This window comes from Convolutriloba macropyga, unplaced genomic scaffold (genome assembly GCF_964194025.1).
Source record: "Convolutriloba macropyga unplaced genomic scaffold, txConMacr16.3 SCAFFOLD_3533, whole genome shotgun sequence".
In the NCBI taxonomy this organism is placed as follows: Eukaryota; Metazoa; Xenacoelomorpha; order Acoela; family Convolutidae; genus Convolutriloba; species Convolutriloba macropyga.
In genome coordinates, this window is record NW_027452182.1 from 1 (window position 1) to 27,143 (window position 27,143).

Genomic DNA, 27,143 nt, shown 5'->3' on the forward strand with positions numbered 1-27,143 from the left:
ATTCAAAGGCTTGTGCACGTCGTACCTTATGGCTTTGGTGGTGTATTTTCAAGTACAAAAAGGGTTCCCCGTGATAAAGCAGCCCGCATTGATAAGATTGTTTTTGTCTAGCGAAACGGAATCAACTTCAAGTGCAGAGAGCAGCCCTGGTGCATCAAAAATGAATAATATTGATCTGTCAGTACTAGAAATTTTTTTTTCGAAAAACGGATTGCAACACTACGGCTACATTACTGTCAAATTTAGACTCATTTGGTCGGATGCTCTCAACAATACAATCGAGGGTTATATCTCTCGGCAAAACTGCACAGAAAACTGGAAGAAGCTATTTGCCATAATTCATGAATGTTATTACGAGCATCTGATAGGGCTGGAAAGGAACAAAAATAAAATTTGGGAAAATTTTTGTCAAAGAGCTTTGAGCACTGGAAAGAAGTGGACTACGAGGAACTTGATATGAAGCTGCATTGATGAAAAAGTATTAACAAAAACACTTAATGAAATCGTAGAAGCACTTACAGCTCCAGCTAAAGTGTTATGCTTCCAAGGCCAAGTCGAGAGTGCAGCAAAAAGTCTCTCAACCAGTGTTTAGAGAGCTTAAAACTCTGCCTGCACCCTTTGCAAGAAGAGCATCGGCTGGACCTTCAAGATAAGAGCTCTCAAGCTTATCCGTTTGATGAGTCAACTGTATTTGGCTAAATAGAAGCTTTTCCCGATTTCTCAGCTGATGGTCCATCTGAAATTTGCGCGGAACATTTTTTGCGCGCTGTTCATTTCGCAGCTTCTGATCAATCTAAACAAGCAATTACAAGCATAACATATCTACTGAATCTGACCAACAGAGGTCACTTCCCTGTTTCGGTGGCACCAGTTTACTGAAGTGCTCCTTTAATTTCTATAAAGAAATTAAAAGTAGGTCTCCATCCTATGTCTGTGATCAAGACCTTGCGACTTTCGGTTGCAGAATGCATAGCCAAAAAACACCATCGGTGTCGGTAGAACTGTTCTTTTCAAAAAAGATAGGTGTAGATGTCAGGGGAGGAACTGAACATATTATTCACCCAACCAAAATTACCTTTGAGAAATTCCATTAAATTAGATCAAATTTTCGATGCAGCTATTACCTTAATGACGAGTGTTTCAACAATTGCCATTTTCCTCTACTCAGAGCACATTCATTTTTCTTTCAGCAACAAATCTGCAACAATGAAATCTCTTGGGCACGCTTTCGTCGGCCTTGTGGCCTATATAAAAGTTATTGAAACAAAAATAACCAATCTTGCCCAGCATGGTTGGTACCTTACCGATGGTTTTATAGTTGAAACAGAAACCGCACTCAACGAGGCTTTAGATATAAGGAATGTCTTGGGCAAATCTTGCGGCAGAGATCTCAGAAGAGACAAATGTGAGGCCTGGCTAAAAGGGGCTTTGAAAATAGTTGATAGGATAATTAAAAGAAACAATAAAAAGGGACCTATTATACTGATTGCTGATCTTGGACCCGTTCGCTGTGACCTCTTTACAAAAGCGTGTTCAAAAGATCAAAAAACTACCGGAGAACCTGGACAAAAGCGATCTCAGTGTGCTCTTGGCTTTTTAAGTAGTTGCTTACGTGCAATACAAACAATATATTCACATCGCTGCAATACACTGTCAGAAGAAGCGGTAAAATTTTTGTAGAAGTTGACTCCCTTCAAAGGGCCACTTTTGAGAGTATACGGGACACAATCTTTTCCAATGATTCTTGGCAAAAAAAAACCTGTTTGCTCATCATTAAGACTGTAAGTACGTTCAGTCGAGCGTCTGACCAGATAAAAGCTGACCAAAATGTTTCGTGATTGCAGTCTTCTACATTAGCCCGATAGCAGACCACACCACTGCCGAAAACGTGGATGAACTAAATCGTTTGCCAATATCGCAAAAAAAATTAAGTCCTCGATGAAGTCACTCTCGATAAATTAATTGAAAACCGAACATCCGAGAGTAAAATTTCGATTATTGTCTCAAACTGTGCTTGAATCGACAGTCTGGTTATCGGAAGCTGCCATATCGGCTCTCGGCCTCCATCTATTGGCAAGCGTTTTTCAAGCAGCAGTGAAGTAGATACTGGGCGCTCTCAATTATGAAAAAGAATGGAAGTGTACCAAATGTAAAACAAGATCATTTGATGAACTCGGTGACCAAGCTGTTACAACCGATGGCGGGGGCAATTGGACTTTGCCGCACAATCGCAGAAGGGACAAACTTTTGTCCGCTTGCAGCAGTGCTAACTTGTTGCTAGTTTGAGACAAACCTTATATCAGAAACAAATTCTCGACCTGGAGATGTAATTTCACCATATTGGTCTGCTGGACAGTCAGAGGCACTGAATGTAACAAGTACTTACCCACTGCAGCTCAGTACTTTTCAAATGCGGTGCAGAAGTCTGGTTTGGCCCACAGAACAGCTGAGGACAGGAAGCTTGAGCAAACTGCCCATCAATGTGCCAACATCAGTGCTCAATTCATTCCCCTGGCTTTTGAATCTTTTGTTGGTCTCTTTAAATTAGTGAGAGACATTGAAGCAGAGGGCAAAAAATTGCACTCAGCTTGTCTGTTTGTTGCTCTCAGCAGGCTTGCTCAATCGTTTTCAGTCACACTAATGCGAGGAAGGGCTATTATGTTGATAGCAGGAAGTGCACACCTGCGAGCTAGTAGCAAGCAAATAAAGTCTCCATACTGTCTCGTTACTTTTGAACAAAAGCCAATCTTCTCCAATGATGAATATCAAGTTGAGAACCCAATTGTGTAGGTTTCAGTATTCCAATTGAAAACCCTATTGTGAGTGTTCCACTATTCCAATTTGAAACCGGATTTTGTGGGTTTTCTTGTTCCATCTGAAATCTTGGTTGTGTGGGTTCTAGCATTCCAATTGAAAACCCGATTGTGTGGGTTTATTTTACATAAAAAGTGATGAGGGCCCATTAATCTGAGAGTTGCGGTGATTCCACACTTGGATTATTATTTTGAGATGATAAGTAATAGCATGACATTGAGTCAATAGGGTCGACTAAGATTATCTTACCAAACCAAAAACTAATTGCGAATTCCATATTTAAAAAAATTGAATTAAATTATTTAGATCAAAATCTACACTGTAAATATCAAGTTAAGTATGCGAAATGCTTACATTACCACAAGAAGTGATGGTTAATACGAAGCACTATGTATCTTGATTATACGGCTTTTGACTGTAAATGAACGGCTGAAAGTTTGTAAAATTAAGATAAAAAGAAAAATGGCAATAATTGTAAAACATATGACAATTTGCTATTTTGCACCACAATAGGCATGATGGAATGATTCCGGGTTTCGCTACCCAAAATGGGGCGATGTGAACAACTATTGATTCCCAGTTTGTAAAATTTTAAAATTTAGTAATTTTAGTTGCGGAAGTCGTTTCTTGCTATCCGGCGGTTCTGGATGTTGTTTAGAATTGGAGCCAACTTCGACTGTTGTGTTTCAATCTTGGTTACAGTAGTAAAAGACTAATGCTCAGTTTCTGGGTTAACCTCATTTAAATGTGTTTTTTGCCTTCATCAAACATAAGTATGCGTTCCTTTAGCGTTGATCTCACGTAACTTTAACACTTTCGCCGCATTCACCGTATAATATGAAGAGCAGTCACTTGTTTATTAATTTTCAAATCGCGCTACCATTTAACGCACATATGTTTGCGAAATCCCATATTTAATACGATTATTTTCCAGCACAATCTGCTGGAAAACAAGAAATTGGAGCTATGTATAGGTTCAGGGAGCTAGAATCTCTCACCGTCCAGCAGCTCCGATTAGGCGATAACACGATATCTTTAACACTTGTCTAAAACACTTTCAGTTGGAAACACTTGTCAGCTTTCTATCTACCCTACATGCATGACGAACATAGAATTATTGAAAAAAGTTTGTTTTCTTCGCATAGTTATATTACACGATTGCTTTACTCACCTAAGCCTAGTGTACAGGCAATGGTATAGTTACATATGAGGACCAAATTATTCTGAAAATCTTTTTTTATTCAGCATTTCCTTCGCAATACACATCACAACCCCCCCCCCCCCGGTTGAGCGTAAGTAATGTCAATTTAAGAGCAAAACTTGAGCAATACTCCTGAGCAATTCTGATTAAGCTCATCTTCTTATTCATTATAAACTATGGTCTTTATAAGATGCATTTGGTATCATAGAGGCTGGGCTCAGATAGCAGATACATATCAACATACCCCTACCCCCCCCCCCCCCACACACACACACACACACACCCAATTATTCAATTGTCACGATGTAACCATTTAATAAATTTGCTCACTCAATAAGGATAATGAAATTGGTGTGGGAGGGTGTGGAGACTCTTTTTAGTGATCATTTTTTTCTGTTTTCCTGTAACTATACCAATATCGAAGCAGGAGTGCACTTCATCACAGCCGAAAATGCACCCGCCCCTCCCTTCTTCAATATACCAATGACATCTTTCGAATACTTCACATTCCTCTGTACTTCTGCAATATTTAGCTCCGTACTGCTGCAAAAGTGCGAACCACAATACCACACCGAGACACAAAGATGGTACCTGAAACGATTTATTCCTCGGGAAAAATGATGAACTATTTGATAAGGAAAAGAGGCCAAATAATTGTGACCATTTTTACTTCAAAGAAAAATAAGGTCTTCCTGAAATTAGCAATCAATCAATTTTCGATCATTTTCTCGAAACCTACCCCAAAACAAAACTTTGAAAAATTTATGATTTTCGAAACTAGGATTTGAATAACAAGATGAACCAAGCTTTGCTCTTATCTTTGCGAGTGCTTTCAGCAAATCTGATTTTTTTTTCGAAAATTTGATCGTTTTTAGAAACAAAGTATAGGAAAAAAAATTTCGACAATTTTTTTAAACTTTTGTTTTCTGGTGGTTGTTCACTGTCAAAGAAAAACGAAATCGAGACCTTTACTGCTGCCTTGTTTTTTTTTGGTAATAGAGACAATCGTTTTTTCTCGATTCATCTCAAGTGTAACTTTGGGATTAAAAGCAGTCTATCTCAAGATGTCAACTGAAAGTCCACAGTTGTATTCTTTATGATTTTTAACTAAAGCACCAGTATCTAATAGTTAAAGCTACAAAAATCCAAACAGAACAGCCTATTTTTCAACAAAAGAGCACGGGCGAAAAGCCAATTGATTGCAAACACATGTATTGCTGACAAAATGATGCAATTTTAGCGTCCTCATTTGAGACAAGCTTTTTTAAGCTTGTTTCAAATTTGAGGAAATGTTTTATCATTATTATTAAAAATGTATACTATTGTTTTAACTGAATAATATAACTGATACTTTAGAACAGTATTAGAAATTTGACCTTCATTGTACAGATTACAAACGCAATTCATCGGCGTCATACAAAAGTTTTGTTAGCCAAAGACTTCAGAAACTGTTTAAAACTATTTAATACAAACAGGATACAAATATAGTAACCACTGTAATTTGAAAAAACAGGCCAGATCATGTCCACGTCATGCCCAGATCAGAGAAACCTTGTTGTTGGTCTGAACAAACATAGATTTTAACAAATTTTAATACAACCAAAGATTATTTTGCTTTTTTTATTGGCGCAACTTGAATGTATTCTACGTCCTTGAAAGAAAACGGAGATGACTTGGATCAACACGCTAGAACATGCCAAGATGTTGCCAAGATCTGAGAAAGCTTGTTGTGTTTCTGAAAAAAAACAAGGCTGGGAATTTTTGCCCGACTGTAATAGAGCCAATTATGGTTCTGCTTCATTTTGCCAAGAAATTGAGTGTAGTTTAGAAGAATTGGAAAGCCATGCAAGATCTTGATAAAGATAGCGTGATTCTTGGGAAATCTATGATCTTGCGTGAACTTGGGAATATTTGAGGTGTTAGTGGTAATGTTTCTTGGAGAAAACTAAAATGTGACTTGCGTTGAGAATAGTTGAAACTCTAACGAAGATTCATACTGTAGAATAATTTTATCTAACAGGTTTTTGTTCGTTCTGAAATTTTCACAAAATTTTATTTTTGTGTATGCATTGAAGTGTTTTTGTACCTCCTATCTAGCTGTTCGGAGAAGCATGAAAAAGGAAGAATTACAACTAATATCAAGCTAAATCTGATTGACGCTATAGAAATTACCTGTTTTTGCGTCCTGTTTTTTTTCAACGTTGAAGGGGATTTTTGGACTGGAGTGTTTCTGCAAGTCTTATTGGGGGAGATGGGGAGTGAACAGGAAATCTAATCGGTGACTATCGAGTGAGATTAAACCATAATCCACCCTCCTGTCCGGTCTTAGTGAAAAAAAGAGGTGTTTTTTTTTGGTTTCTATTATACAAAATCCAGCATCATTTATGATCTATAACAAACTATAACAAACAGCACCAGCAGAGAAAAGGGCAAACGCAATCAGAGTCGTCCAATTACTTTTATTTATTTTTCAACGTCCTTTATGAGTGGAGACATTATATTTCTTTGTTGTCGCTATTCGACAACAATTTAAACTAAGCAACCTAAATAGTTCAAGGGGAAAATGACGAATCGCGGAAAGACACGAGCTAAGACATCTGCTTCGTTGGGGGACAGTCAATAATGTACACAGAACTACTTCAACATAACCCAAATCAACCAGAATGATTTATCTGCTTCCCATCAAATCCTCATGTGTCGGGTCAGATTGGAGAATATGAATTCAACACCATTGACAAACTCTAGTAGGCACAGTTGAATTTTCCCTGACAAAAACTGAAGACTTTATCGCAGCAAATTTGTTGAACATACCGGCTCCAAAACCAAACTTCATTATTTGAGACACAACTCCAAAGACGACGAAGTCTTCAATAACAGGTCAATATGGGCTTATCATAGTTGTGAAGCAAAACCCTCAAAAATTTATGACACAAAGTCAAGAAATCTAACGGTTGTGGCCCAAGAGGAAATCGATAAACTAATCAATGACCTCAATCAGCCTTCAAATGATGCTCCCAGAACCTGACAATCAACAGACTACGAGACATAGAAATTTTTTCCAGAACATTTGTACCCACAATTAGACACGCTCCTGTTAAAACACGACTGCGACGGTCAAATTTGATGAGAGAGATTTGGGCAAAATATCATACAAATCCCACAGATATCGAAAACTGGAAAAACTTTCTGGCCTTTTCCAAGTGTATCTTGCGCACAGCTTCACGTGGAGGTGGAAAATACAAGTTCCATAACAAAAAACTCGATGAGAAAACGGCGATAGATGAACTCTGTGGAATGAAGCTGTTCAGTCGAAGCAGGCAAATTGCAAGAGAAACATCGAGTCAAAACAAATAAAAAAAGTTGGTAAGAGCGAAGAAACTATGTCATCAAGGCCTTTTCGGACAAGCTGCAAATTTTATTTTGCTGAGATGCACTTGCACCTTCCAATGGGAAAAGCTACGAAAACCTTTTTTTCCTGCATCTTAAAGAAAAAGAACCGAATCTACCGGCTACTGATGAGCTTTGCTTGGGATGTCAATTCTCAGAGAAAGTTGTCAGTGACATGTTATCTTCCTTCCCCAAAGGTACTGGTGCCGGTCCAAGCATGATGTATCCTGAACAACTATCAAACGCCATTCGTTGCAATAACCCTTAGCAGTCAGAAATCGCAAAGCAAAAACTTACCAGCCTAATCAATTTCTGTTCAGCTAGAGGTTTTCCAAATGACATTGGCCCATCTTTCTGCAACGCCTCTCTAACAGCTTTGAAGAAAAGGAAAACAGATGTACGACCCATTGCTGTCGTGTCGGAGAAGTTTTCAAACGTCTTGTGGCTAAATGTCCTGTTTCCTATGAAAAATGGGAAGCATTAGATATTTTCTGTCCCAATCAACTTGGAGTTGCCATAAGGGGAGGCGCAGAATCTATTATCCACACCACAAAACTAATATATGAAGAGTATGGAGAGAGAACGCCTACGAGTAATGCAGGTAGATTTTGAAAACACTTTCAATTCCATCAAATGACAGGGAGGTTTACCGGAATGTCTGAAACAAATACCATGTATATATCCGTTTGTTAGCTTGTGCTACGCAAAACACATTTCACTGCTCTATAACGGGCATACTATAAAGAGTAAAATTGGGTTGCAACAGCGTGGTCCTCTGGGGCCACTTTTGTTTTTCTAAGCTCTCATGCCTATCGTCAACTAGATTAAGCAGGAAATCCATATGCTCTTACAGAACTCTTGATATCTTGACGACAGCATTCTGGCGGGAAATGAAGCCGAACTGATGCATAGCTTAGATACTTTGGAAAACGAAGGCAAAGACTTGGGCTTCAATGTGAAGACCTCAAAATGTATGTTGTGGTCACCACAAACCATGAGCAGTTTAGATCAAAACATTAAGCGTGCTGATCCTGATGGTTTCGAAGTACTCGGGGCTCCAATTGGAACGGAGACTCATCATGCAAAAGTTTTATCCAAGAGCTTGGAGAAAACTGAGCCTCTCGTAGATAGCTTACAGCAACTTGACGATCCTCATACAGCTTATAGCATACTTAAAATTTGTATCGGAAGAAACGGAGGACTTTATCACAGCAATTCAATCAACACATTAGCAGACAAAGAGCTTATTTCCAAAACATTTTTTCCAACAACTAGACACGTTCCTGTTAAAGCTCGACTGCGATGGTCAAATTTCATAAGTGAGATTTGTGCAAAATGTCATACAAGTCCCACAGATATCTAAAACTGGAAAAACCGTCTGGCCTCTTCCAAATGTATCTTGCGCACAACTTCACGTAGAATTTGGAAAACACAAATTCCACAACAAAAACTTTATCAATGAATGCATTGATCGATAGGAAAATAGCGACAGAGGGACTCTGTGGAACGAAGGTATTTTGTCTAAAGCAGACAAAAAACCAAGAGAAACGTCGAGACAAAACGAATATAAAGTGTTGGAAAGCGCGAATATACTATGTCATCAAGGTCTTTATGGAAAAGCTGCGAAAATTTTAAGCTCAAACGGACTTGCACCTTCCAATCGGAAAACCTACGAAGATATTATTTCTCTACATCCTGAAGAACAAGATCCGATTCTACCGGTTACTGATGAGCTTTGCTTGGGCTATCAACTCTCAGAGGAAGTTATCAGTGACATATTATCATCCTTCCCCAAGGCTACTGCTGCGGGTGCAAGCTTGGTGTATCCTGAGCATCTATCAAACGCCATTCGTGCAAAAAGCCTGAGCAGTCCAGAATCGCATTGCAAAAACTTACCAGCCAAATCAACTTCTGTTCAGCTGAGGCTTTCCAAACGACGTTGGCCCATCTTTCTGCAACGCCTCTCTAACAGCTTTGAAGAAAAGGAAAACAGATGTACGACCCATTGCTGTCGGAGAAGCTTTCCACCGTCTTGTAGCTAAATGTCTTGTTTCCTATGCAAAGTAGGAAGCATCAGAAGTTTTCTGTCCCAATCAACTTGGAGTTGCCATAAGGGGAGGCGCAAAATCTATTATCCACGCCATAAAACTAATATTGAAGAGTGTGGAAAGAGAGAAGTCCTACGAGTTATCCAGGTAGATTTTGAAAACCCTTCCAATTCCATCAAATGACAGGGAGGTTTACCAGAGTGCCTGAAACAAATACCATGTATATATTCATTTGTTGGCTCGTGCTACGCAAAACACATTTCACTGTTCTATAACAGGCATACTATAAAGAGTGAAATTGGGGTGCAACAGGGTGGTCCTCGGGGGCCACTTTTGTTTTTCCTAAGCTCTCATGCCTCTCATCAACAAAATTAAGCAGGAAATCCACATGCTCTTACAGAACTATTGGTATCTTGACAACGGCATTCTGGAGGGAAATGAAGCTGAACTGATGCATAGCTTAGATACTTTGGAAAACGAAGGCAAAGACTTGGGCATCAATGTGAAGACCTCAAAATGTATGTTGTGGTCATCCCAAACCATGAGCGGCTTAGATCAAAACATTAAGGTTCTGATCCTGATGGTTTCGAGTACTCGGGGCTCCAATTGGAACGGAGACTCATCATGCAAAAGTTTTATTCAAGAGCTTGGAGAAAACTGCACCTCTCGTAGATGGCTTACAGCAACTTGACGATCCTCATGCAGCTTATAGCATACTTAAAATTTGTATCGGAAGAAACGGAGGACTTTATCACCGCAAGTCAATCAACACATTACCAGACAAAGAGCTTATTTCCAGAACATTTTTACTAACAATTAGACATGTTCCTGTTAAAGCTCGACTGCGATGGTCGAATTTCATAAGTGAGATTTGGGCAAAATGTCATACAAATCCCACAGATATCGAAAAATAGAAAAACCTTCCGGCTTCTTCCAAATATATCTTGCGCACAATTTCACGTGGACTTTGGGAAACACAAGTTCCACAACAAAAAACTTATCAATGAGTGCATTGCTCGATAGGAAAAAAGCGACAGAGGGACTCTGTGGAACGAAACTATTTTGTCCAAAGCAGACAAGAAACCAAGAGAAACATCGAGACAAAACGAATATAAAGTGTTGGAGAGCGCGAAGATACTATGTCACCAAGGCCTTTATGGAAAAACTACGAAAATGTTAAGCTCAGACGGACTTGCACCTTCCAATCGGAAAACCTACGCAGATCTTTTTTCTCTACATCCTAAAGAACAAGATACGATTCTACCGGTTACTGATGAGCTGTGCTTGGGCTATCAATTCTCAGAGGAAGTTGTCAGTGACATGTTATCATCCTTCACCAAAGGTACTGCTGCCGGTGCAAGCTTGGTTTATCCTGAGCATCTATCAAACGCCGTTCGTGCAAAAAACCTGGGCAGTCCAGAATCGCATTGCAAAAACTTACCAGCCAAATCAACTTCTGTTCAGCTGAGGCTTTCCAAATGACGTTGGCCCATCTTTCTGCAACGCCTCTCTAACAGCTTTGAAGAAAAGGAAAACAGATGTACGACCCATTGCTGTCGGAGAAGCTTTCCACCGTCTTGTAGCTAAATGTCTTGTTTCCTATGCAAAGTAGGAAGCATCAGAAGTTTTCTGTCCCAATCAACTTGGAGTTGCCATAAGGGGAGGCGCAGAATCTATTATCCACGCCACAAAACTATTTTATGAAGAGTGTGGAAAGAGAGAAGGCCTACGAGTCAGCCAGGTAGATTTTGAAAACCCTTCCAATTCCATCAAATGACAGGGAGGTTTACCAGAATGCCTGAAACAAATACCATGTATATATCCGTTTGTTAGCTCGTGCTACGCAAAACACTTTTCTCTGCTCCATAACGGGTATACTATAAAGATTAAAAGTGGGGTGCAAAAGTGTGATCCTCTGGGGCCACTTTTGTTCTCCAAAGCTCGCATGCCTCTCATTAACAAGATTAAACAGGAAGTCCATATGCTCTTTCAGAACTCTTGGCTTCTTGGAGACGGCATTTTGGCGGGAAATGAAGCCGAACTAATGCATAGCTTAGATACTTTAGAAAAGAAAGGCAAAGACTTGGGCTCCAATGTGAAGACCTCAAAATGCATGTTGAGGTCATCCCAAACCATCAGCAGTTTAGATCAAAACGTTAAGCGTGCTGATCCTGATGGCTTCGAAGTACTGGGGGCGCCAATTGGAACGGAGAGTCATCATTCAAAAGTTTTATCCAAGGGGTAGAGAAAACTGAGCTGCTCCTAGATCGCTTACAGCAACTTGACGATCCTTATGCAGCTTATGGCATTTTTAAAATCTGTATCGGTGGGTTGCAAGATGTAGATAGGAGAATTCAGAAGAAAATTTAGAAAAAACTTGATCAAAAGTCACTCAATGGTCCACTGTCACAGGCAAAAATTGTGTGAGAAAGAGCTCGGTTGCAGTCACTTCTTGCTCTAATGCAGTTGCTTGGTTAACCACGCCTCCTATTTCCGCACTGAGACTGCACCTGGAAGCGGAAGAGCTCCAAAGTTGCGTCAAACATAGACTGGGTATCCCTTTATTTAATGTCCCCCGAAAATGTCCCAACTGTAAAAAAGGTGTTATTGATATATATGGGGACCATTCTCTAACATGTGGAGGACGAGGAGATAAAATTCATCGTCACGACCGTCTGAGAGATAAAGTTTTCTCTTCTTGCGACTGTGCAAGTTTGAGCTCTTCGCTTAAAAAAAGAACCTTAGCATCAACAACCAATTCCGACCTGCAGACGTATTTCTACTCTCCTGGACACAAGGCAAACCGGCAGCGCTCGAAGTAACAGTGGTGTCATCCCTGCAATCAACAACCTTTGCAAATGCGGCGGGTACACCCAGTTATGCGTTAACATATGCTGACGACCGCACGCAAAATAGCTTCCCATGACGCTGACTGCCTAGAAGCCGGAGTGAATTCTTTGCCGCTATCATTTGAAGTTTTTGGTGGTTGGTCTGAGACCTCGCGAAGAACAATAAAGGGAGTAGCTTGTCTGGGGGTCGAAGGAAATGCTTTTTCGGAAGTTTCTAGCGTTGTGATCAACCGATTGACTCAATTCATTTCAATCCAATTATTGCGTTGGAACGCAAATATGATAATCACCGTTTCGCTTAACTAATGACTACAGATGCTTGTACCTGATTAGTGCAGAGTTCTCTCATTAAATGACTTGAATAAACCAATTAGTTTTTTGAGTTTTTATTCTTACCTGACCAAAGTGGGGAGAATAGAAACATATATCTCATATCTGGAAAACGGAAATGAGCTGTTGAAAATTGATTTATTAAAAAAGTGATCTGTTGTTTTGTCAACCTAGTCAAGGTAAACAAAATAATTCAACTTTTTGTTTGTAAAAAACTTGATTAAAAGAGATGCTGTATTGGGCTCATAATTGAAAATCCTTGATGGTTAGTTTCTTTTTCTTCTAATTGTTCACAACTCTAAAATGGAGATAGAGTCTTTGGAATTTTTAATCTGGTACAAATTAGGAATTGAGATTATGACTATCAAACACTTTCAGACCGGCCTAGCATAGTTTAACCAATGTTGGTCCAAAGTTTTGCCAAAAATTGAATAGATCTTACATGCAAGAGATATACAATCTACTTGGAAGAGAACTTGTTACATGCCAGTAGCCGCAAGTTTAAACCTGTTTTCGCCTTTGATAAAATGCAAAAATAGGGTGTTTCCCATTATAGCCCCCATGAAAATATAGCCATCATTATGGTATATTTACCATAAATGCGGGCCTATGGGTTGTTTGACCACTAAGCTGGGGGGGGGGGGCTATAATGGGAAAGACCCCTAAAATATACCCTCTTTTTTCATAATAATACATCAAAATAAACGCTGGTAATGACTTTTATGTATGTTCGGATTACTCAAAGATCGCATCTTTCACGTTTGTGCCCCATCCCACTTCAGTTCCTTTTACCCCCCCCCCCCCCCCGGTTACAGTACAGAGCACGTGCCAGTACTTAGTAACCAGTACTTAGTAAAAACTCCTTATGTAAAAATATGACACCTGCGTCTGGGGGTGCAAATAATATGCACCCACTGAGCTGAAGGGGCACACAAACGGTAAAGATCCCACAGATCCTCTAAATATTTTCATTGTCGATAATTATTGAGAAAAAAATGAACCTCAATACCTCGAAGTTTATCTTCCCCTAAGCAATCATGACTTCATGTTTAGTTGCAGGACTACTTATTTTGATCAAACTACGAAAAGACAATGTTTGATTGAGAGATTGCTCACCGATTCTCCTGTCATCATGGCCCAAAGCTTTCGTGTATTGTCCTGAAATAGCAGTTATGAGATCACATTCAGAAAATCGCAAAAAAAGGGTTTGGCGTATTGGAACGCACACACAAACACACACACACACACACACACACACACACACACACACACACACACAGACACACACACACACACACACACACACACACACACACACACACACACACACACACACACGCACACACACACACACAAACACAGACACATATAAATCGCTTTTACTACAACTTCAATCTTTTCTTAGTAAAATTCATTGCATTTTTTTTCAGCCGACTAATGGACACATATTCTCCCATTTTCTCCCATAAACTCATTATTGATATTGTCTGATGTCATTTCCTTCAAAATATATAATACAACGGAAGCAAATTACGAATAATTCAGTTAAACTGAGCAAACTGATCTGAATAATTTTTCTCAAAGCTTCACTGAAAATCTACACAATTTAATTGCAATAATTTGATTGAAATCACAAATGAGATTGGTCATTTTAGATACCAATAAAGATATCCTCTAAATTACTGGATGTTTTCCGTTTGTGCCCCCCCCCCCCCCCAGCTCAGCTGGTGCATATTATTTGCACACAACAGACGCACGTGAAATTGATTTTCCATGTATTGACACGTGTTCGTTGAGTGGGGATCATAACAGACTGGTGGGGGCACAAACGGAAAAGATTGCAGAAAAGAATAAATATCAAAGCTATCGAAGCTTCGAAGGCATATTAAAGTAGAACAATCTTACTTATACTCAATGTTATAACAGGAGCCCTCCTTTTTTGCTTTAATTTTTTGATTTTTTCCCGGATTTAACGGCAAGTCAATATCAGTACTGCACACGTTTAATTGCAAGTTTTTTACTAGTATTAATTCAGAGCTATGATCATGTCTCTTTTTAAACTTGTCAGGATAAATAACAGTCTTTCCCAAGACGTGCAAGACTAAATGCAAGTCTTGGCCAAGACGTGCAAGTCTAAATGCAAGTCTTGGCCAAGACATAGCACGTCTAAAAACGTCAAAAATAGGCAAAAATAGCAGTAAAAACCGTAAAAAATAGTCGAAAAAATGTCAATCTATGTCCAAAAATGTCAAAAAATGAACTCGGCGTATTTGACTACATCCATATTATGGCTGATTTGGTACATTATAGGCCGAAAATGACTCCATTGGCGCTTGCTGGAGACTTACAGGGCCTCGGGCCAGCAAGGGGGCATTAACTGCGTTACCTTTTTTCACAATTTTGCCTCTGATAGGATTGCTTGAAATTTAGTAAATCTGGAATAAAATCAGGAATAGTCTGTTTTGGGCTAAAATGTGGCACCAAACAACTTAAAAACGGCTGAAAACGGCTCAGAAACACCTAAAAACTGTCCAATAAGGGCTTATTAGAAATTCCCGGGCCCCTGTGTCACTTGGTGTGATTGCTCACCAATTCTCTTGTCATCATGACTCGAAGCTTTCTTGTTTTGTCTTGAAACAGCAGATATGAGAAAACTTTCAGAAAATCGCAAAAAAGGGTTGGCGTATTGGAACGCACACATAAACAGATATAAACACACACACATACACAACAACAGACACATATGAACCACTTTTACTACAACTTCAATCTTTTTCTTAGTAAAATTCATTGCATTTATTTCAGCTGACTATTGGTTACATATTCGCCAATTTTCTCCCATAATTTCATTATTGGTTTTGTCTGATGTCATTTCCTTCAAAATATATAATACAACGGAAGCAAATTAGGAATAATTTAGTTAAACTGAGCAAACTGATCTGAATAATTTTTTTCAAAGCTGTACTGAAAAATCTACACATTCAATTGCAATAATTTGATTGAAATCACAAATGAGATTGGTCAATTTAGATACCAATAAAGATATCCTCTAATTTACTGGAGGTTTTCCGTTTGTGCTCCCCCCAGCTCAGTTGGTGCATATTATTTGCACACAACACACGCACGTGAAATTGATTTTCCATGTATTGACACGTGTTCGTTGAGTGGGGATCATAACAGACTGGTGGGGGCACAAACGGAAAAGATTGCAGAAAAGAATAAATATCAAAGCTATCGAAGCTTCGAAGGCATATTAAAGTAGAACAATCTTACTTTTACTCAATGTTATAAAAGGAGCCCTCCTTTTTTGCTTTAATTTTTTTGATTTTTTCCCGGATTTAACGGCAAGTCAATATCAGTACTGCACACGTTTAGTTGCAAGTTTTATATTGGTATTAATTAAGAGCTACGATCATGTCTCTTTTTACACTTGTCAGGATAAATACAAGTCTTTCGCAAGACGTGCAAGACTAAATGCAAGTCTTGGCCAAGACGTGCAAGTCTAAATGCAAGTCTTGGCCAAGACATAGCACGTCTAAAAACGTCAAAAATAGGCAAAAATAGCAGTAAAAACCGTAAAAAATGTCAACCTATGTCCAAATATGTCAAAAAAATGAACTCGGCGTATTTGACTACATCCATATTTTGGCTGATTTGGTACATTATAGGCCGGAAAAACTCCATTGGCGCTTGCTGGAGACTTACAGGGCCTCGGGCCAGCAAGGGGACATTAACTGCGTTACCTTTTTTTACAACTTTGCCTCTGATAGGATTGCTTGAAATTTAGTAAATCTGGAAAAAAGTCAGGAATAGTCTGTTTTGGGCTAAAATGTGGCACCAAACAATTTGAAAACGGCTGAAAACGGCACAGAAAAAAAACCTAAAAACTGTCCAATATGGGCTTACTAGAACTTCCCGGACCCCTGTGTCACTTGGTGTGATTGCTCACTAATTCTCCTGTCATCATGACCCGAAGCTTTCGTGTATTGTCTTGAAACAGCAGATAAAAGAAAACATTCAAAAAATCGCAAAAAAGTTTTTGACGTATTGGAACGCACACATAAACACATATAAACAGACAAACACAAACACAAACACAGACACATATAAAACACTTTTACTACAACTTCAATCTTTTTCTTAGAAAAATTCAATGCATTTATTTCAGCCGACTATTGGATACATAGTCTCCCATTTTTTCCCATAATCTCATTATTGGTTTTGTCTGATGTCATTTCCTTCAAAATAAATAATGCAACGGATGCAAATTAGGAATAATTTAGTTAAGCTGAGCAAACTGATCAGAATAACCTTTCTCAAAGCTGTACTGAAAATCTACACATTTCAATTGCAATAATTTGATTGAAATCACAAATGAGATTGGTCATTTTAGATACCAATAAAGATATCTTCTAAATTACTGGATGTTTTCCGTTTGTGCTTCCCCCCAGCTCAGTTGATTCATATTATTTCCACACAACAGACGCACGTGAATATGACTTTCCATGTATTGACACGTTTTCGTTGAATGGGGATCAAAACAGACTGGTGGGGCACAAACGGAAAAGATTGCAGAAAAGAATAAATATCAAAGCTATCGAAGCTTCGAAGGCATATTAAAGTAGAACAATCTTACTTATACTCAATGTTATAAAAGGAGCCCTCCTTTTTTGCTTTATTTTTTTTTTGATTTTTTCCCGGATTTAACGACAAGTCAATATCAGTACTGCTCACGTTTAATTGCAAGTTTTATATCAGTATTAATTCAGAGCTGTGATCATGTCACTTTTTACACTTGTCAGGATAAATACAAATATTTCTCAAGACGTGCAAGACCAAGTTCAAGTTTTGGTCAAGACGTGCAAGTGTAAATAAAAGTCTTGGCCAAGACATAGCACGTCTAAAAACGTCAAAAATAGGCGAAAATACACTGAAAACCAAACGAATAGGCGAAAAAACGTCAACCTATGCCAAAAATGTCAAAGAATGAACTCGGCCTATTTGTCAACATCCATATTTTGGCTGATTTGGAACATTATAGGCCAAGAAAGACTCCATTTGCGCTTGCTGGAGACTGACAGTGCCTCGGACCAGCAAGAGGACATTAACTGCGTTACCTTTTTTCACAATTTTGCCTCGGATAGGATTGCTTGGAATTTGGTAAATCTGGAAAAAAAAATCAAGAATAGTCTGCTTTGGGCTAAAATGTGGCTCCAAATAACTGGAAAACTGTTGAAAACGGCTCAGAAACACCTAGAAACTGTCCAATATGTGCCTATTTGAACTTCCCGGCGCCCTGTGTCAAATGGTGTGAGTTGGTATCAGTTATCAGACGCCCCAAGAAAGTGCATAAAAGGTAACGCAAAAACCGTGGCACGGTACAGAACCTTTCGGAATTCAAAATTTTTACAGTAGATTTTTTTGAAAAGTTGGTTTTGGCTTGAGAATCAACTTGCAATTGTGATCCAAGTCTTGGTAAAAACATGTCAGAGTTGGTGACTTGTGTTAAGAGTACTGATATATGCAAGCAGAGTACTGATATGTGCATGCAGACCTGCATGTAGACTGGCCCAGTACTGACCTTGACTTGCAGTTCAATCCGGGTTACAAAGCGGTATTGATGGTTATAAGCCGGTATTGTTGGTTGTATGCCAGTATCCGTAAATATGTTGCAGAGGGGAGTTAAAAATAGGACGTTTTCTGTTTTGGCCTCCCCAGTGCTTTTACGCCTCCACTTACCAATTTAATGTTGTTATATAGCAAGTTACTATATAAAAAAATAGCACGTGCTCCTAGGGGTAGTAAAAATGTAAGCCCACTAATCTGGGGGGGGGGGGGAAACAGAAAAGATCCTAAAAGTAGTTGGCCTAAAATTAAACCAAGTTTTATCGGATATCCTCTTTTTCATTCCCCCTGTCGTACTCTGTTTAAATAGAGTAGCTTCTTGCAATGCGCGTGCGTTTAATTTTATTTAACTAGCGATTAGCGGAGCGAGATCTTAACTGAGTTTCTTTGCGCCTACTTGGGGAGCGGGAATTACAAGAGAGTTTGTTAACTGAATTTGAATTGCAAACTTGAAGGAATGAAATCAAATGAAGTGCTTGTAAGCAAACGTGAATGCGTGATCAGACATGTCTGATGACGAGGCGGGAAACCAAGAAGGAAATCATTAACAGATCACCAGACACGAACTGAATAAATATGAACAGGATTATCAAGGGCAAGTAAATTGAACTACTTTACAACATCATATAAAATATACTGCATCGAACAAATGATGATATCTTTAGTTAGCACATACCCCTTACACCGACAAAAAAACTGTTATAATACAATTTTCGAATGTATAAATAATAACAATATTTACAAAGTAATACTTGGTCCCGGTTACATAAGTAGTAACGATATATTTACTGGTTATCATAGCGAAAAATATATATTAATAATTTAGAGTTTGTAATTAAAGCAGTCTGTATGTGTGTTCAATTCTTAATTGTTTCACACATTGGCATCAGTATTTTTGGCCTCATAAACTGTCATACTTCTCCTATTCGTGGAGATACGTTGAATTCAATCGGCTGTTGTTCAACAATGTTTTTCACTGTTTCGACAACAGAGCTGGATGGGGGCTGAAAAATTTCAAAATCACCCGCTCGTCTTGGACGTTTGGGTGGTGCTGCAATTGTGGTCGGACTTTCAGGGGATGGACTTTCAAATCCATAATAGGAAGAACTGCGGCGAGTCCTGTCCGATGATCTTGATGGTTGTGTGGTGGCCGTTGTGTTTGTGGAAGAGGTTGTAGGTTGTTCGCTATGCGAAACGGTGCTTGCTTCTGGCTGCTGATTTCGCATCGCAAGAAAGTTGGGTATTTTAGGAATGCGACTTCGATGAAGAGATCCCTGGTGAGATATTTGACTTCGATGAAGAGATCCCGCTGCCCGGATCATGCTTGCGGTGCTTCATCTTTTTGTCCCCCTTCTGTTTTCTCGTAAATTTTTTGACATGACTTTGAATCAACTCCTCCACCAACTTTTCCCCAGATCTGGGTTCTCTGCGGTCCGCGTATGCCTTCAATGGAGTTTGCCGCTCACGTTGCGTCCCGAATTTAGCTATATCGCTAATTCTGACGGTCACCACAGGTTTCCCCGGCTCTTTGATGGTGGAGGTCGTTGGGCTAACTTTCAGAATATGAGATTCCGTGGCGAGGACCTCATACAATCCTTCGAGGTTTTTCTTTAATCGTTTCTTGCCATGAATTTTTCGCGCTAGATTTAGTTTGACCGTACGCTCTTTGAGAGGAATTGGTCGATTGGCCCTTGTTCGCAGGAAGCGAAATTCGCAATCGTTGCTAGCCCGCTCTGTTGACTTGGCCTCTTGCGTCGCTCGTGATATTCCTTTCTCAACCTCAATGTCACTGCGGTAACCATTTAGCCATTTGTCGTCTGAAAGTATTTCTTCCGGCATCACTGTTTTCATCTAAATAGTAGTTTACTAAGCTTTCGTAAGTGAGTTTAGACAATTTAGTTATTGTCGATATCATGCTCAGCGGGGTATTAGGTTTTCTACTAAAATGTGCTTCGAAGGGCAAGATCTTTGTTGTTTTCTATTTACATATTCTCAATTGGTGTATTTTTATCTTTAATGCGTGCTTTACATGAAAGTCATTATTAGACATTTTTCCTCTTTGATACATGCAAGTCTATTCTTAATCGCTTGAATGAGTCTTTCTACCAAACGAATAGCACGATGATCGTTTACTGGAGCTCCAATGATGTCAACATAATTTTTGTTACAGAAAGTCTTTACTTGATTGCCAACCAAACATTTTGCTTGATCAAGACGAATAGATCGAGGAATTCCGTGATTTTCTATATACATGTCGAAAAATTTCAGAACATTTATGTCCGTTTGCTTTGTCATAAATACACGCAGTAGGATATTTGGAAAAACGATCAATAGCGGCTAAGAAATAAACTTCAGTACCCTTTTCATCAGAAATCGGGCTTCAAAAATCAATTTGGATTTCTTGATTCGGTTCAACACACGGTACATGAGGATTAAATTGTTTAGCGGGAATAACAGATTTAAGATTCTTACCAATCACAGTGCAGGGTTTGCATTCAGTAGCCTTTACGATGAGTTCGCGGTGCATGTAGGGCCACCAGCAATGCGTAGCCATGCAAATCATGACCCATGTGCCCGGATGGCTTGCGTGTATATCCTCAGTTAATGCCTCTCGCACATTTGGTATGGATACTTTTTCATCGATACACACGCACCCAGAACGAACATGAAGGTCTGTCCAATGCGAATGTATGAAGGGGTTCAACGCTTTTAGGCGGCTTTCGTTATTAGTCATTATGCAATCCCTAACTTCTTTTAAAACTGCGTCCCTACTTGTTAGTGATGCGATTAGAGATTTATTGAAAATCTTGGACACAATGTAGTCAAGTGTGGGTACATGTGGGCTGGGTGTGAGAGGAGTATTAGCTTTAGAGGAATGAGCCGGAGATGTTGGGTTTAATATCTGTAAAGGACTTGCGGCGCGGGTAGTGTTATTCGAAGCTGTTCGCTGACTTGCGGTGCGGGTATTGTCAGAGCTATTTGAGAGCGGACTTGCAAGGCGGGTTTAGTTTTGATCTGAAGATTATTGATTCGCGGCGCGGGATGTGTCATTAAAACGAAAGCGAGTGATGCGCTTTTTAGAAGGCATGTTGTTATTAAATTGATTTATTGAACAGATTTCCGAAGAAAATTTAGATGACAATTTATTTCTAGAACTAGGATTGCACGACTGAATTGTAGAATGATGTGAGGCAAAAAGCACTGAATTTATTTGTTGGTGGTGACTTTTAAAATTATTTTAAATTGGAATGTCTCCTAATTGGCGGGAATTTAGAGTTAAGAATTTGAGTCTCGTGCGGCGCTTTCGGACTAATTGTTTTTACTTAGTTGTATTGTGCTGAGCGAGAGATGTAATAAGTGGTATTTACGACGCGAGTCTACGTATTTCAAATTTTTTAAATTGCAAGTAATATTTGAGGCTAAATTTCGCGGCGCGGGGGAATTGTATTAATCATGTTTGCGTACTCGTGCTGCATGTGTGCTAATTGAATTTATCGCCCTATTGTTGCCCCGAATTTTAGGTGTGATTTCCAATGCGGGATCGTTTGTTTTTAATAGTTGGTGTAAACGTGATGCTGGATGTGTTTTATATAAATCTAATGAATTGATAGATGCAGAAATTAACTTGAGTTTTGCTACAAAAAATTCGTCGTCATAATTAGAAACTTTTTTAGCTTGTTGAAACGGGTGTCGAGAAATGTAATCCACCAGACCCGTTTTTGCCCCCGGAAGATGTTCAATGTCAAATTGAAATGGTAGTCGACGATCTATCCAGCGAGTTAGTCTACAATTGTACGATTTATTTGATCTATTTTCTTTCATAATAGAGAGAAGAGCTCGATGAACCGTAATAACTGTAAAATTTTTCCCATACAGATAGTTTTTAAAATGTTCAATTGACAAACTACTCCCAATAGCTCAAGTTCATTCACACTATAGCGCTCTTCGCATGAATTTAAGAATCGCGAGGCAAACGCAATTGGTTCCCACCCGTCAACTGTTAGTTGTTAGAATGCTGTCCCCAGACCGGAGCGCGATGCATCACATTTTGTGCGTGTTTCGAGTTGCAGGTTTTAGTGACTATTTGCGGTTGCGTTCGTGATGCGATCTTTTATTTCGTTAAAACACTTCTCAAGTTTCTCTTTCCAGATGAATTTTGATGTCTTTTTCAGTAGAGGGCGGAGGGGTTGGCTAACTTGTGCAAGATTTGGAATAAATTTTGCGATTTAATGCACCGATCCCACAAAAGAGCGGAGCTTCTTTAGCGTTTTCGGAGATGCAAGTGCCAAAATTGCAGATGTTTTACTTTCAAGTGGTGAAATACCCGATTGAGATATATGATATCCTAACCAATCGATTTCTAATTTTCCAAAGTGACATTTGGGAAGGTTTATTCTAAGATTTTCATCATTCAATCGTTTTAAACAATTCATAGCATAACTTTTATGTTCTTCCAAAGATTCCTTGCTAACTATCAAAATGTCGTCTAGGAAAAAATATGTATTTTTTAGACTGATCAAAGTATAGTCCATTGCTTTTTGAAATTCGGAAGGCATATCTGTTAGCCCGTAGAATCCCGTTTGAAATCTGTAAGTGCCAGTCATATCACCACTAACAATAATAAAATCGCAATGATTTGCCGTATTATTATCTAAATTTAACTGACTGTATGCATACTTTTAATCTATTGTTGAAAAGTATGTTGTGTTTTGCGACGCGGGAGCACTGTAACCACTATTGGAGATATAAAATTTTTGTCTGGGCAACTTGAAAGTTTAACGATATGTTTTTCATCTAACAATTTCTTAAATTCAGTATTGACTTTTTCTTGTAATTTAATAGGAATTCGTCTACCTTTTTGATGTCGAGGTTGAAAGTCTTTATGAAATTTAAATTTTGCCACGTGATTCTTTGGTCTCCTAGTTCAGAAAAAGTTTTTGCGATTAGTTCTTTGAACTCTGGAGAGGAAATATTGTTGACACATTTACGTTTTTGGGATGTAGATTGAGTCACAGCTAGACCAAGTCGATCGAACAAATCACGACCAATTAGCGATTTTAGTCCGTCCGCTACAACAGTGAAAGTTGCAGAGTCACAAGTCCATCCATTGCTCATTATTGACGCTTGAATCTTCCCTTCTACCTGGATGGGTATATTCGAGAAAGTCCGAAGTTGTGGTGGCATCTGTTCGCTAACCCAGAAAGCGCGAGGACTACTTTGTATCACTTGCGATGCGAGTGAACGGTTCAGAATACTGCATGCGCTACCAGAGTCCGCGAGAAGGGTAGTGTTAATATTGCCGATCTTGATGGGCATGTTGAGCGGTTCTACTTTTTCTACTGAATTCTCGATAACCGCGACAGTGTTACCTTCTCCGCTGCTGTAGCCCTATTCTTAGAACTTAGCAGGTTGTAGAAAATTTACTGAATCCTCAGGATGAGGTTCTTTTTCTTGGACACTCACCATCTTCTTTTTAGCATTTACTAGTTTCACTGTGTTTTGTTTTCTGCAAACTTTCGCAAAATGATTTAGGAGTCCACAATTGTTGCATGTTTTGCCTTTCGCGATACATTTATCGCGATGATTCGGAAGCCAAATCCCTCCACAAATAGAGCAATAGAGCGTTGAGCGATTGTTTTGTCGTGTTGCATTATTCGAATTTTGCCAATTCGAGGCTCGAGAGCTACCAGAGAACTGAACCGTGTTGACGTTCGCCGGGATGACAATCTTATTATGCTGCTGAATTTGATGCTGGTTTCGCATCCCCAGTTCCATGTTAATTGCTAGCTCTAACGCCTGGCGCGGCTTAACTGTTTGTTTGAGAAGTTCCTTTTGAATTTCAGGACCTATGAGGTTAGTAATGAAGACATTGCGTATCAAAGTTTCTTTCTTATTTTCGAAGTCACAGTTCTCTGCCAACTACTTTAGTTTTCCATAGAAGTGTTTCACCGTTTCTCCCAAATTTGTTTCGTAATCAAGAAAACATGATGGTCAAAAGTTATGTTGCGAGGACGGATTAATGCCTCTTCTACGATTTTCCCGAAATTGACGGTTGTTAGTGTATCCACCATGATATGTGGGTTCTTGCAGATGAGGATGCGGCATACTCTGACCTCGATGCTTAGATACAGCAAAGACACGGTTCCGCGATCCGCCAATGGCCGCGGTTTGTCGCCACACATTATAACAACTTCTATGAGTCGTTGGCACTTGTTTTGCCAATTCATCTTTTGATGCGTGTTGCGAACGTTCCTTTCTTTCTCCGACTGTGCAGAAGCTCCGACTATAGTTTCTTCGTATATTGGTTCGAGGGGAAGATCCACCATTTCGGGTTTGGGTCCAAGTAGTGTATCAAGGATAATGTTCTCTTTCGCCAACAGTGCCAATTTATTTTGCGCTCACCATTTCTCCCAGCGAAGGGGAGGATCGGGTGTAGATTTGTCCCAGAAAGCGTCAGTTCCGAGTGGTGTGCGTTTAGTTGCTGACTGCGCCATGTCGTACTCTGTTTAAACAGAGTAGCTTCTTGCAATGCGCGTCCGTTTAATTTTTATATAACTAGCGATTCGTGGAGCGAGATTTTAACTAAATTTCTTTGCGCTTACTTGCGGAGCGGGATTTACAAGAGAGTTTGTTAACTGAATTTGAATTGCAAACTTAAGAGAATGAAATGAAATGAAATGAAGTGCTTGTAAGCAAACGTGAATGCGTGATCAGACATGTCTGATCACGAGTCGGGAAACCAAGAAGGAAATCATTAACAGATCACAAGACACGAACTGAACAAATATGAACAGGATTATCAAGGGCAAATAAATTGAACTACTTTACAACATCATAGAAAATATATTCCATCGAACAAATGATGATATCTTTAGGTATCACACCCCTAGAGGTTTTCAGACCCCGACAATATGTGTACTTCTTTATAGCAAGTTATGGCGCGTTGGGTTTTGTGTAAATTGCAAATGCTCCTTGGGTTGAAAAGCATTATTGCGCACTATTCGGGGGTTGAGGAACACAAACCAAGTGTAATAAAATTTTTGCAATTTGCTATTTAATCACATCAGGAGAGTTTATCGGCCTAAAATTTATATGCCCAGGCTGGGGTAGAAATATAGATTCGAAAAAACAAGTGTACCCTTAGCTCTGTGGGTGCTTATTATTTATTCATGACAGCCGCATGCGCCTTTATTAGTGTTTGCTCTGTACTTGAGTATGCATAAAGTAGTTTGAGGCACAGACCAAACACAAATATAGGTGACCGATCTCGAGTCAAAATCTCTTCTGATGTTTTATTCGTTTCGATTCCATAATCCAAAATTTTTTAATGATCTATTTGAAGGAATCTTTTCCGTTTGTTTCCCAGACACCCAGCTTAGTGATTCAAATCATATGCACCACCGTGTGCACTTCCCGTGTTGAGAAATTCTTCCGATTTAAACATAAGAAATCGTCGGTTTTCGTCTCTTTTACTTCGCCAAAACCGATCAAAGCCCTTACGTTTTTTTCGTAGTTTTGATCGGTTTTCGTCGGTATTTTAACGTAAGAACCGTCGGTTTTTGCCATTCTAAAAATCTCACAAACCGGACAGTACCTGCCAGTATTCGAACCTTGGACCCCTATATTACTAGCCACCTTCTCCTCCACTGCACCACTTGTCACTTAGTTTGATTCTATTTCTTTTGTATTTAAAACAAATTGAGATTGACAATACCGACAAAAAACGACGATAATCGACACTTCTTACTGCCAAAACCGACAATACCGACGAAAACTACGCTAATCGACACTTCTTACATCAAATACCGACAATACCGACGAAAACGTGGATAATCGACATTTCCTACATAAAAAACCGACGAAATCGACAAAAATCGACCAAAAACGACAGTTCTTGCTTCGATTTCGTCGCAATTTCTCAACCTGGGTTGTCAAATTTTGTACTTCATGGGATACGATGTGGTGGCACGTTGTCTGTAAATAAGGGGAACTAAGTTGAGGTGCCAGACCAAAAGTACATATGGCCAGACCGTTCCTGGGACAAAAAATGTCTAAGTCCAGACCGCCCGAGACGGAACGTACCTATGTCAAGACTTTCTTGCGGTCAAAAATACTTGTGCGTTCTGCGCGCGTTCAAAAGAACCTATGTGCAGACTTTCGTGTATTCGAAATTACGTATTACCAAACTTTCGTGAGTTCCAAACCACAATTCGTGCGCTCAATTTTAGAAACTTTGTGCATTCATGTTCAGACCATAGTGCGTTTAAAACACCTATGTCCAGACTTTCGTGCGGTCAAAATTTTTGATCTATTCTGTTTCCCCCCCAAGCTTAGTGAGCATAAATTTCTCATGACCCCGCGGCGCACGTGCTATTTTCTTACATAGTAACGTGATATATAACAACATAAAATTTGTAACTGGGGTCATGAAAAACACTGGGGGGGGGGGGGGGGGCGAACAGAATAGATCCAAAATTTTTTGTGCGTTCAAAAGTGAGTATGACCAGACTTTCGTGCGTTTATGTCCAGACCTGGGAGGCATGTTTTTCGTTGTCACCCCGTACGCTATGCACCATTGCATAGCGTACTGGGGGCACAGCAAAAAACATCCGTTTAAAGTTATATGACGACAAAACTGTGGTGATTCTGTTGGAATTTTCACCAGATCAAAATCATCTCTGATGAAAGAATTCCACTGTGTCGGTTTCCCCTTTACAAGAGGGAAATAACAGAAAGATTTCGGAAATAAAGGGTGCTTGTTACCTTTTGCGATCAGTATTTGTTCAGGTTCTTCTTCTTGCAGCAAAAGTTTTTTGCCGTAACTCTACTGTCAAAGTCTTGAATCTTGTTCAATTATAGCACCAACTTTTTTTCCAGGGTCAACTTTTT

The 27,143-nt window shown here is 39.3% G+C and overlaps 1 long non-coding RNA gene across 1 annotated transcript; it reads right to left on the minus strand.

Moving 5' to 3' along the window:
- Window positions 1–4,428: 4,428 nt before the first annotated feature.
- LOC142357276 (uncharacterized) lies at window positions 4,429–27,143 on the minus strand. Its single transcript, XR_012761584.1, has 3 exons — window positions 27,018–27,143; window positions 13,746–13,787; window positions 4,429–4,606 (listed from the first exon to the last, which is right to left on the minus strand). It is a non-coding gene; the product is annotated as an uncharacterized LOC142357276 (long non-coding RNA).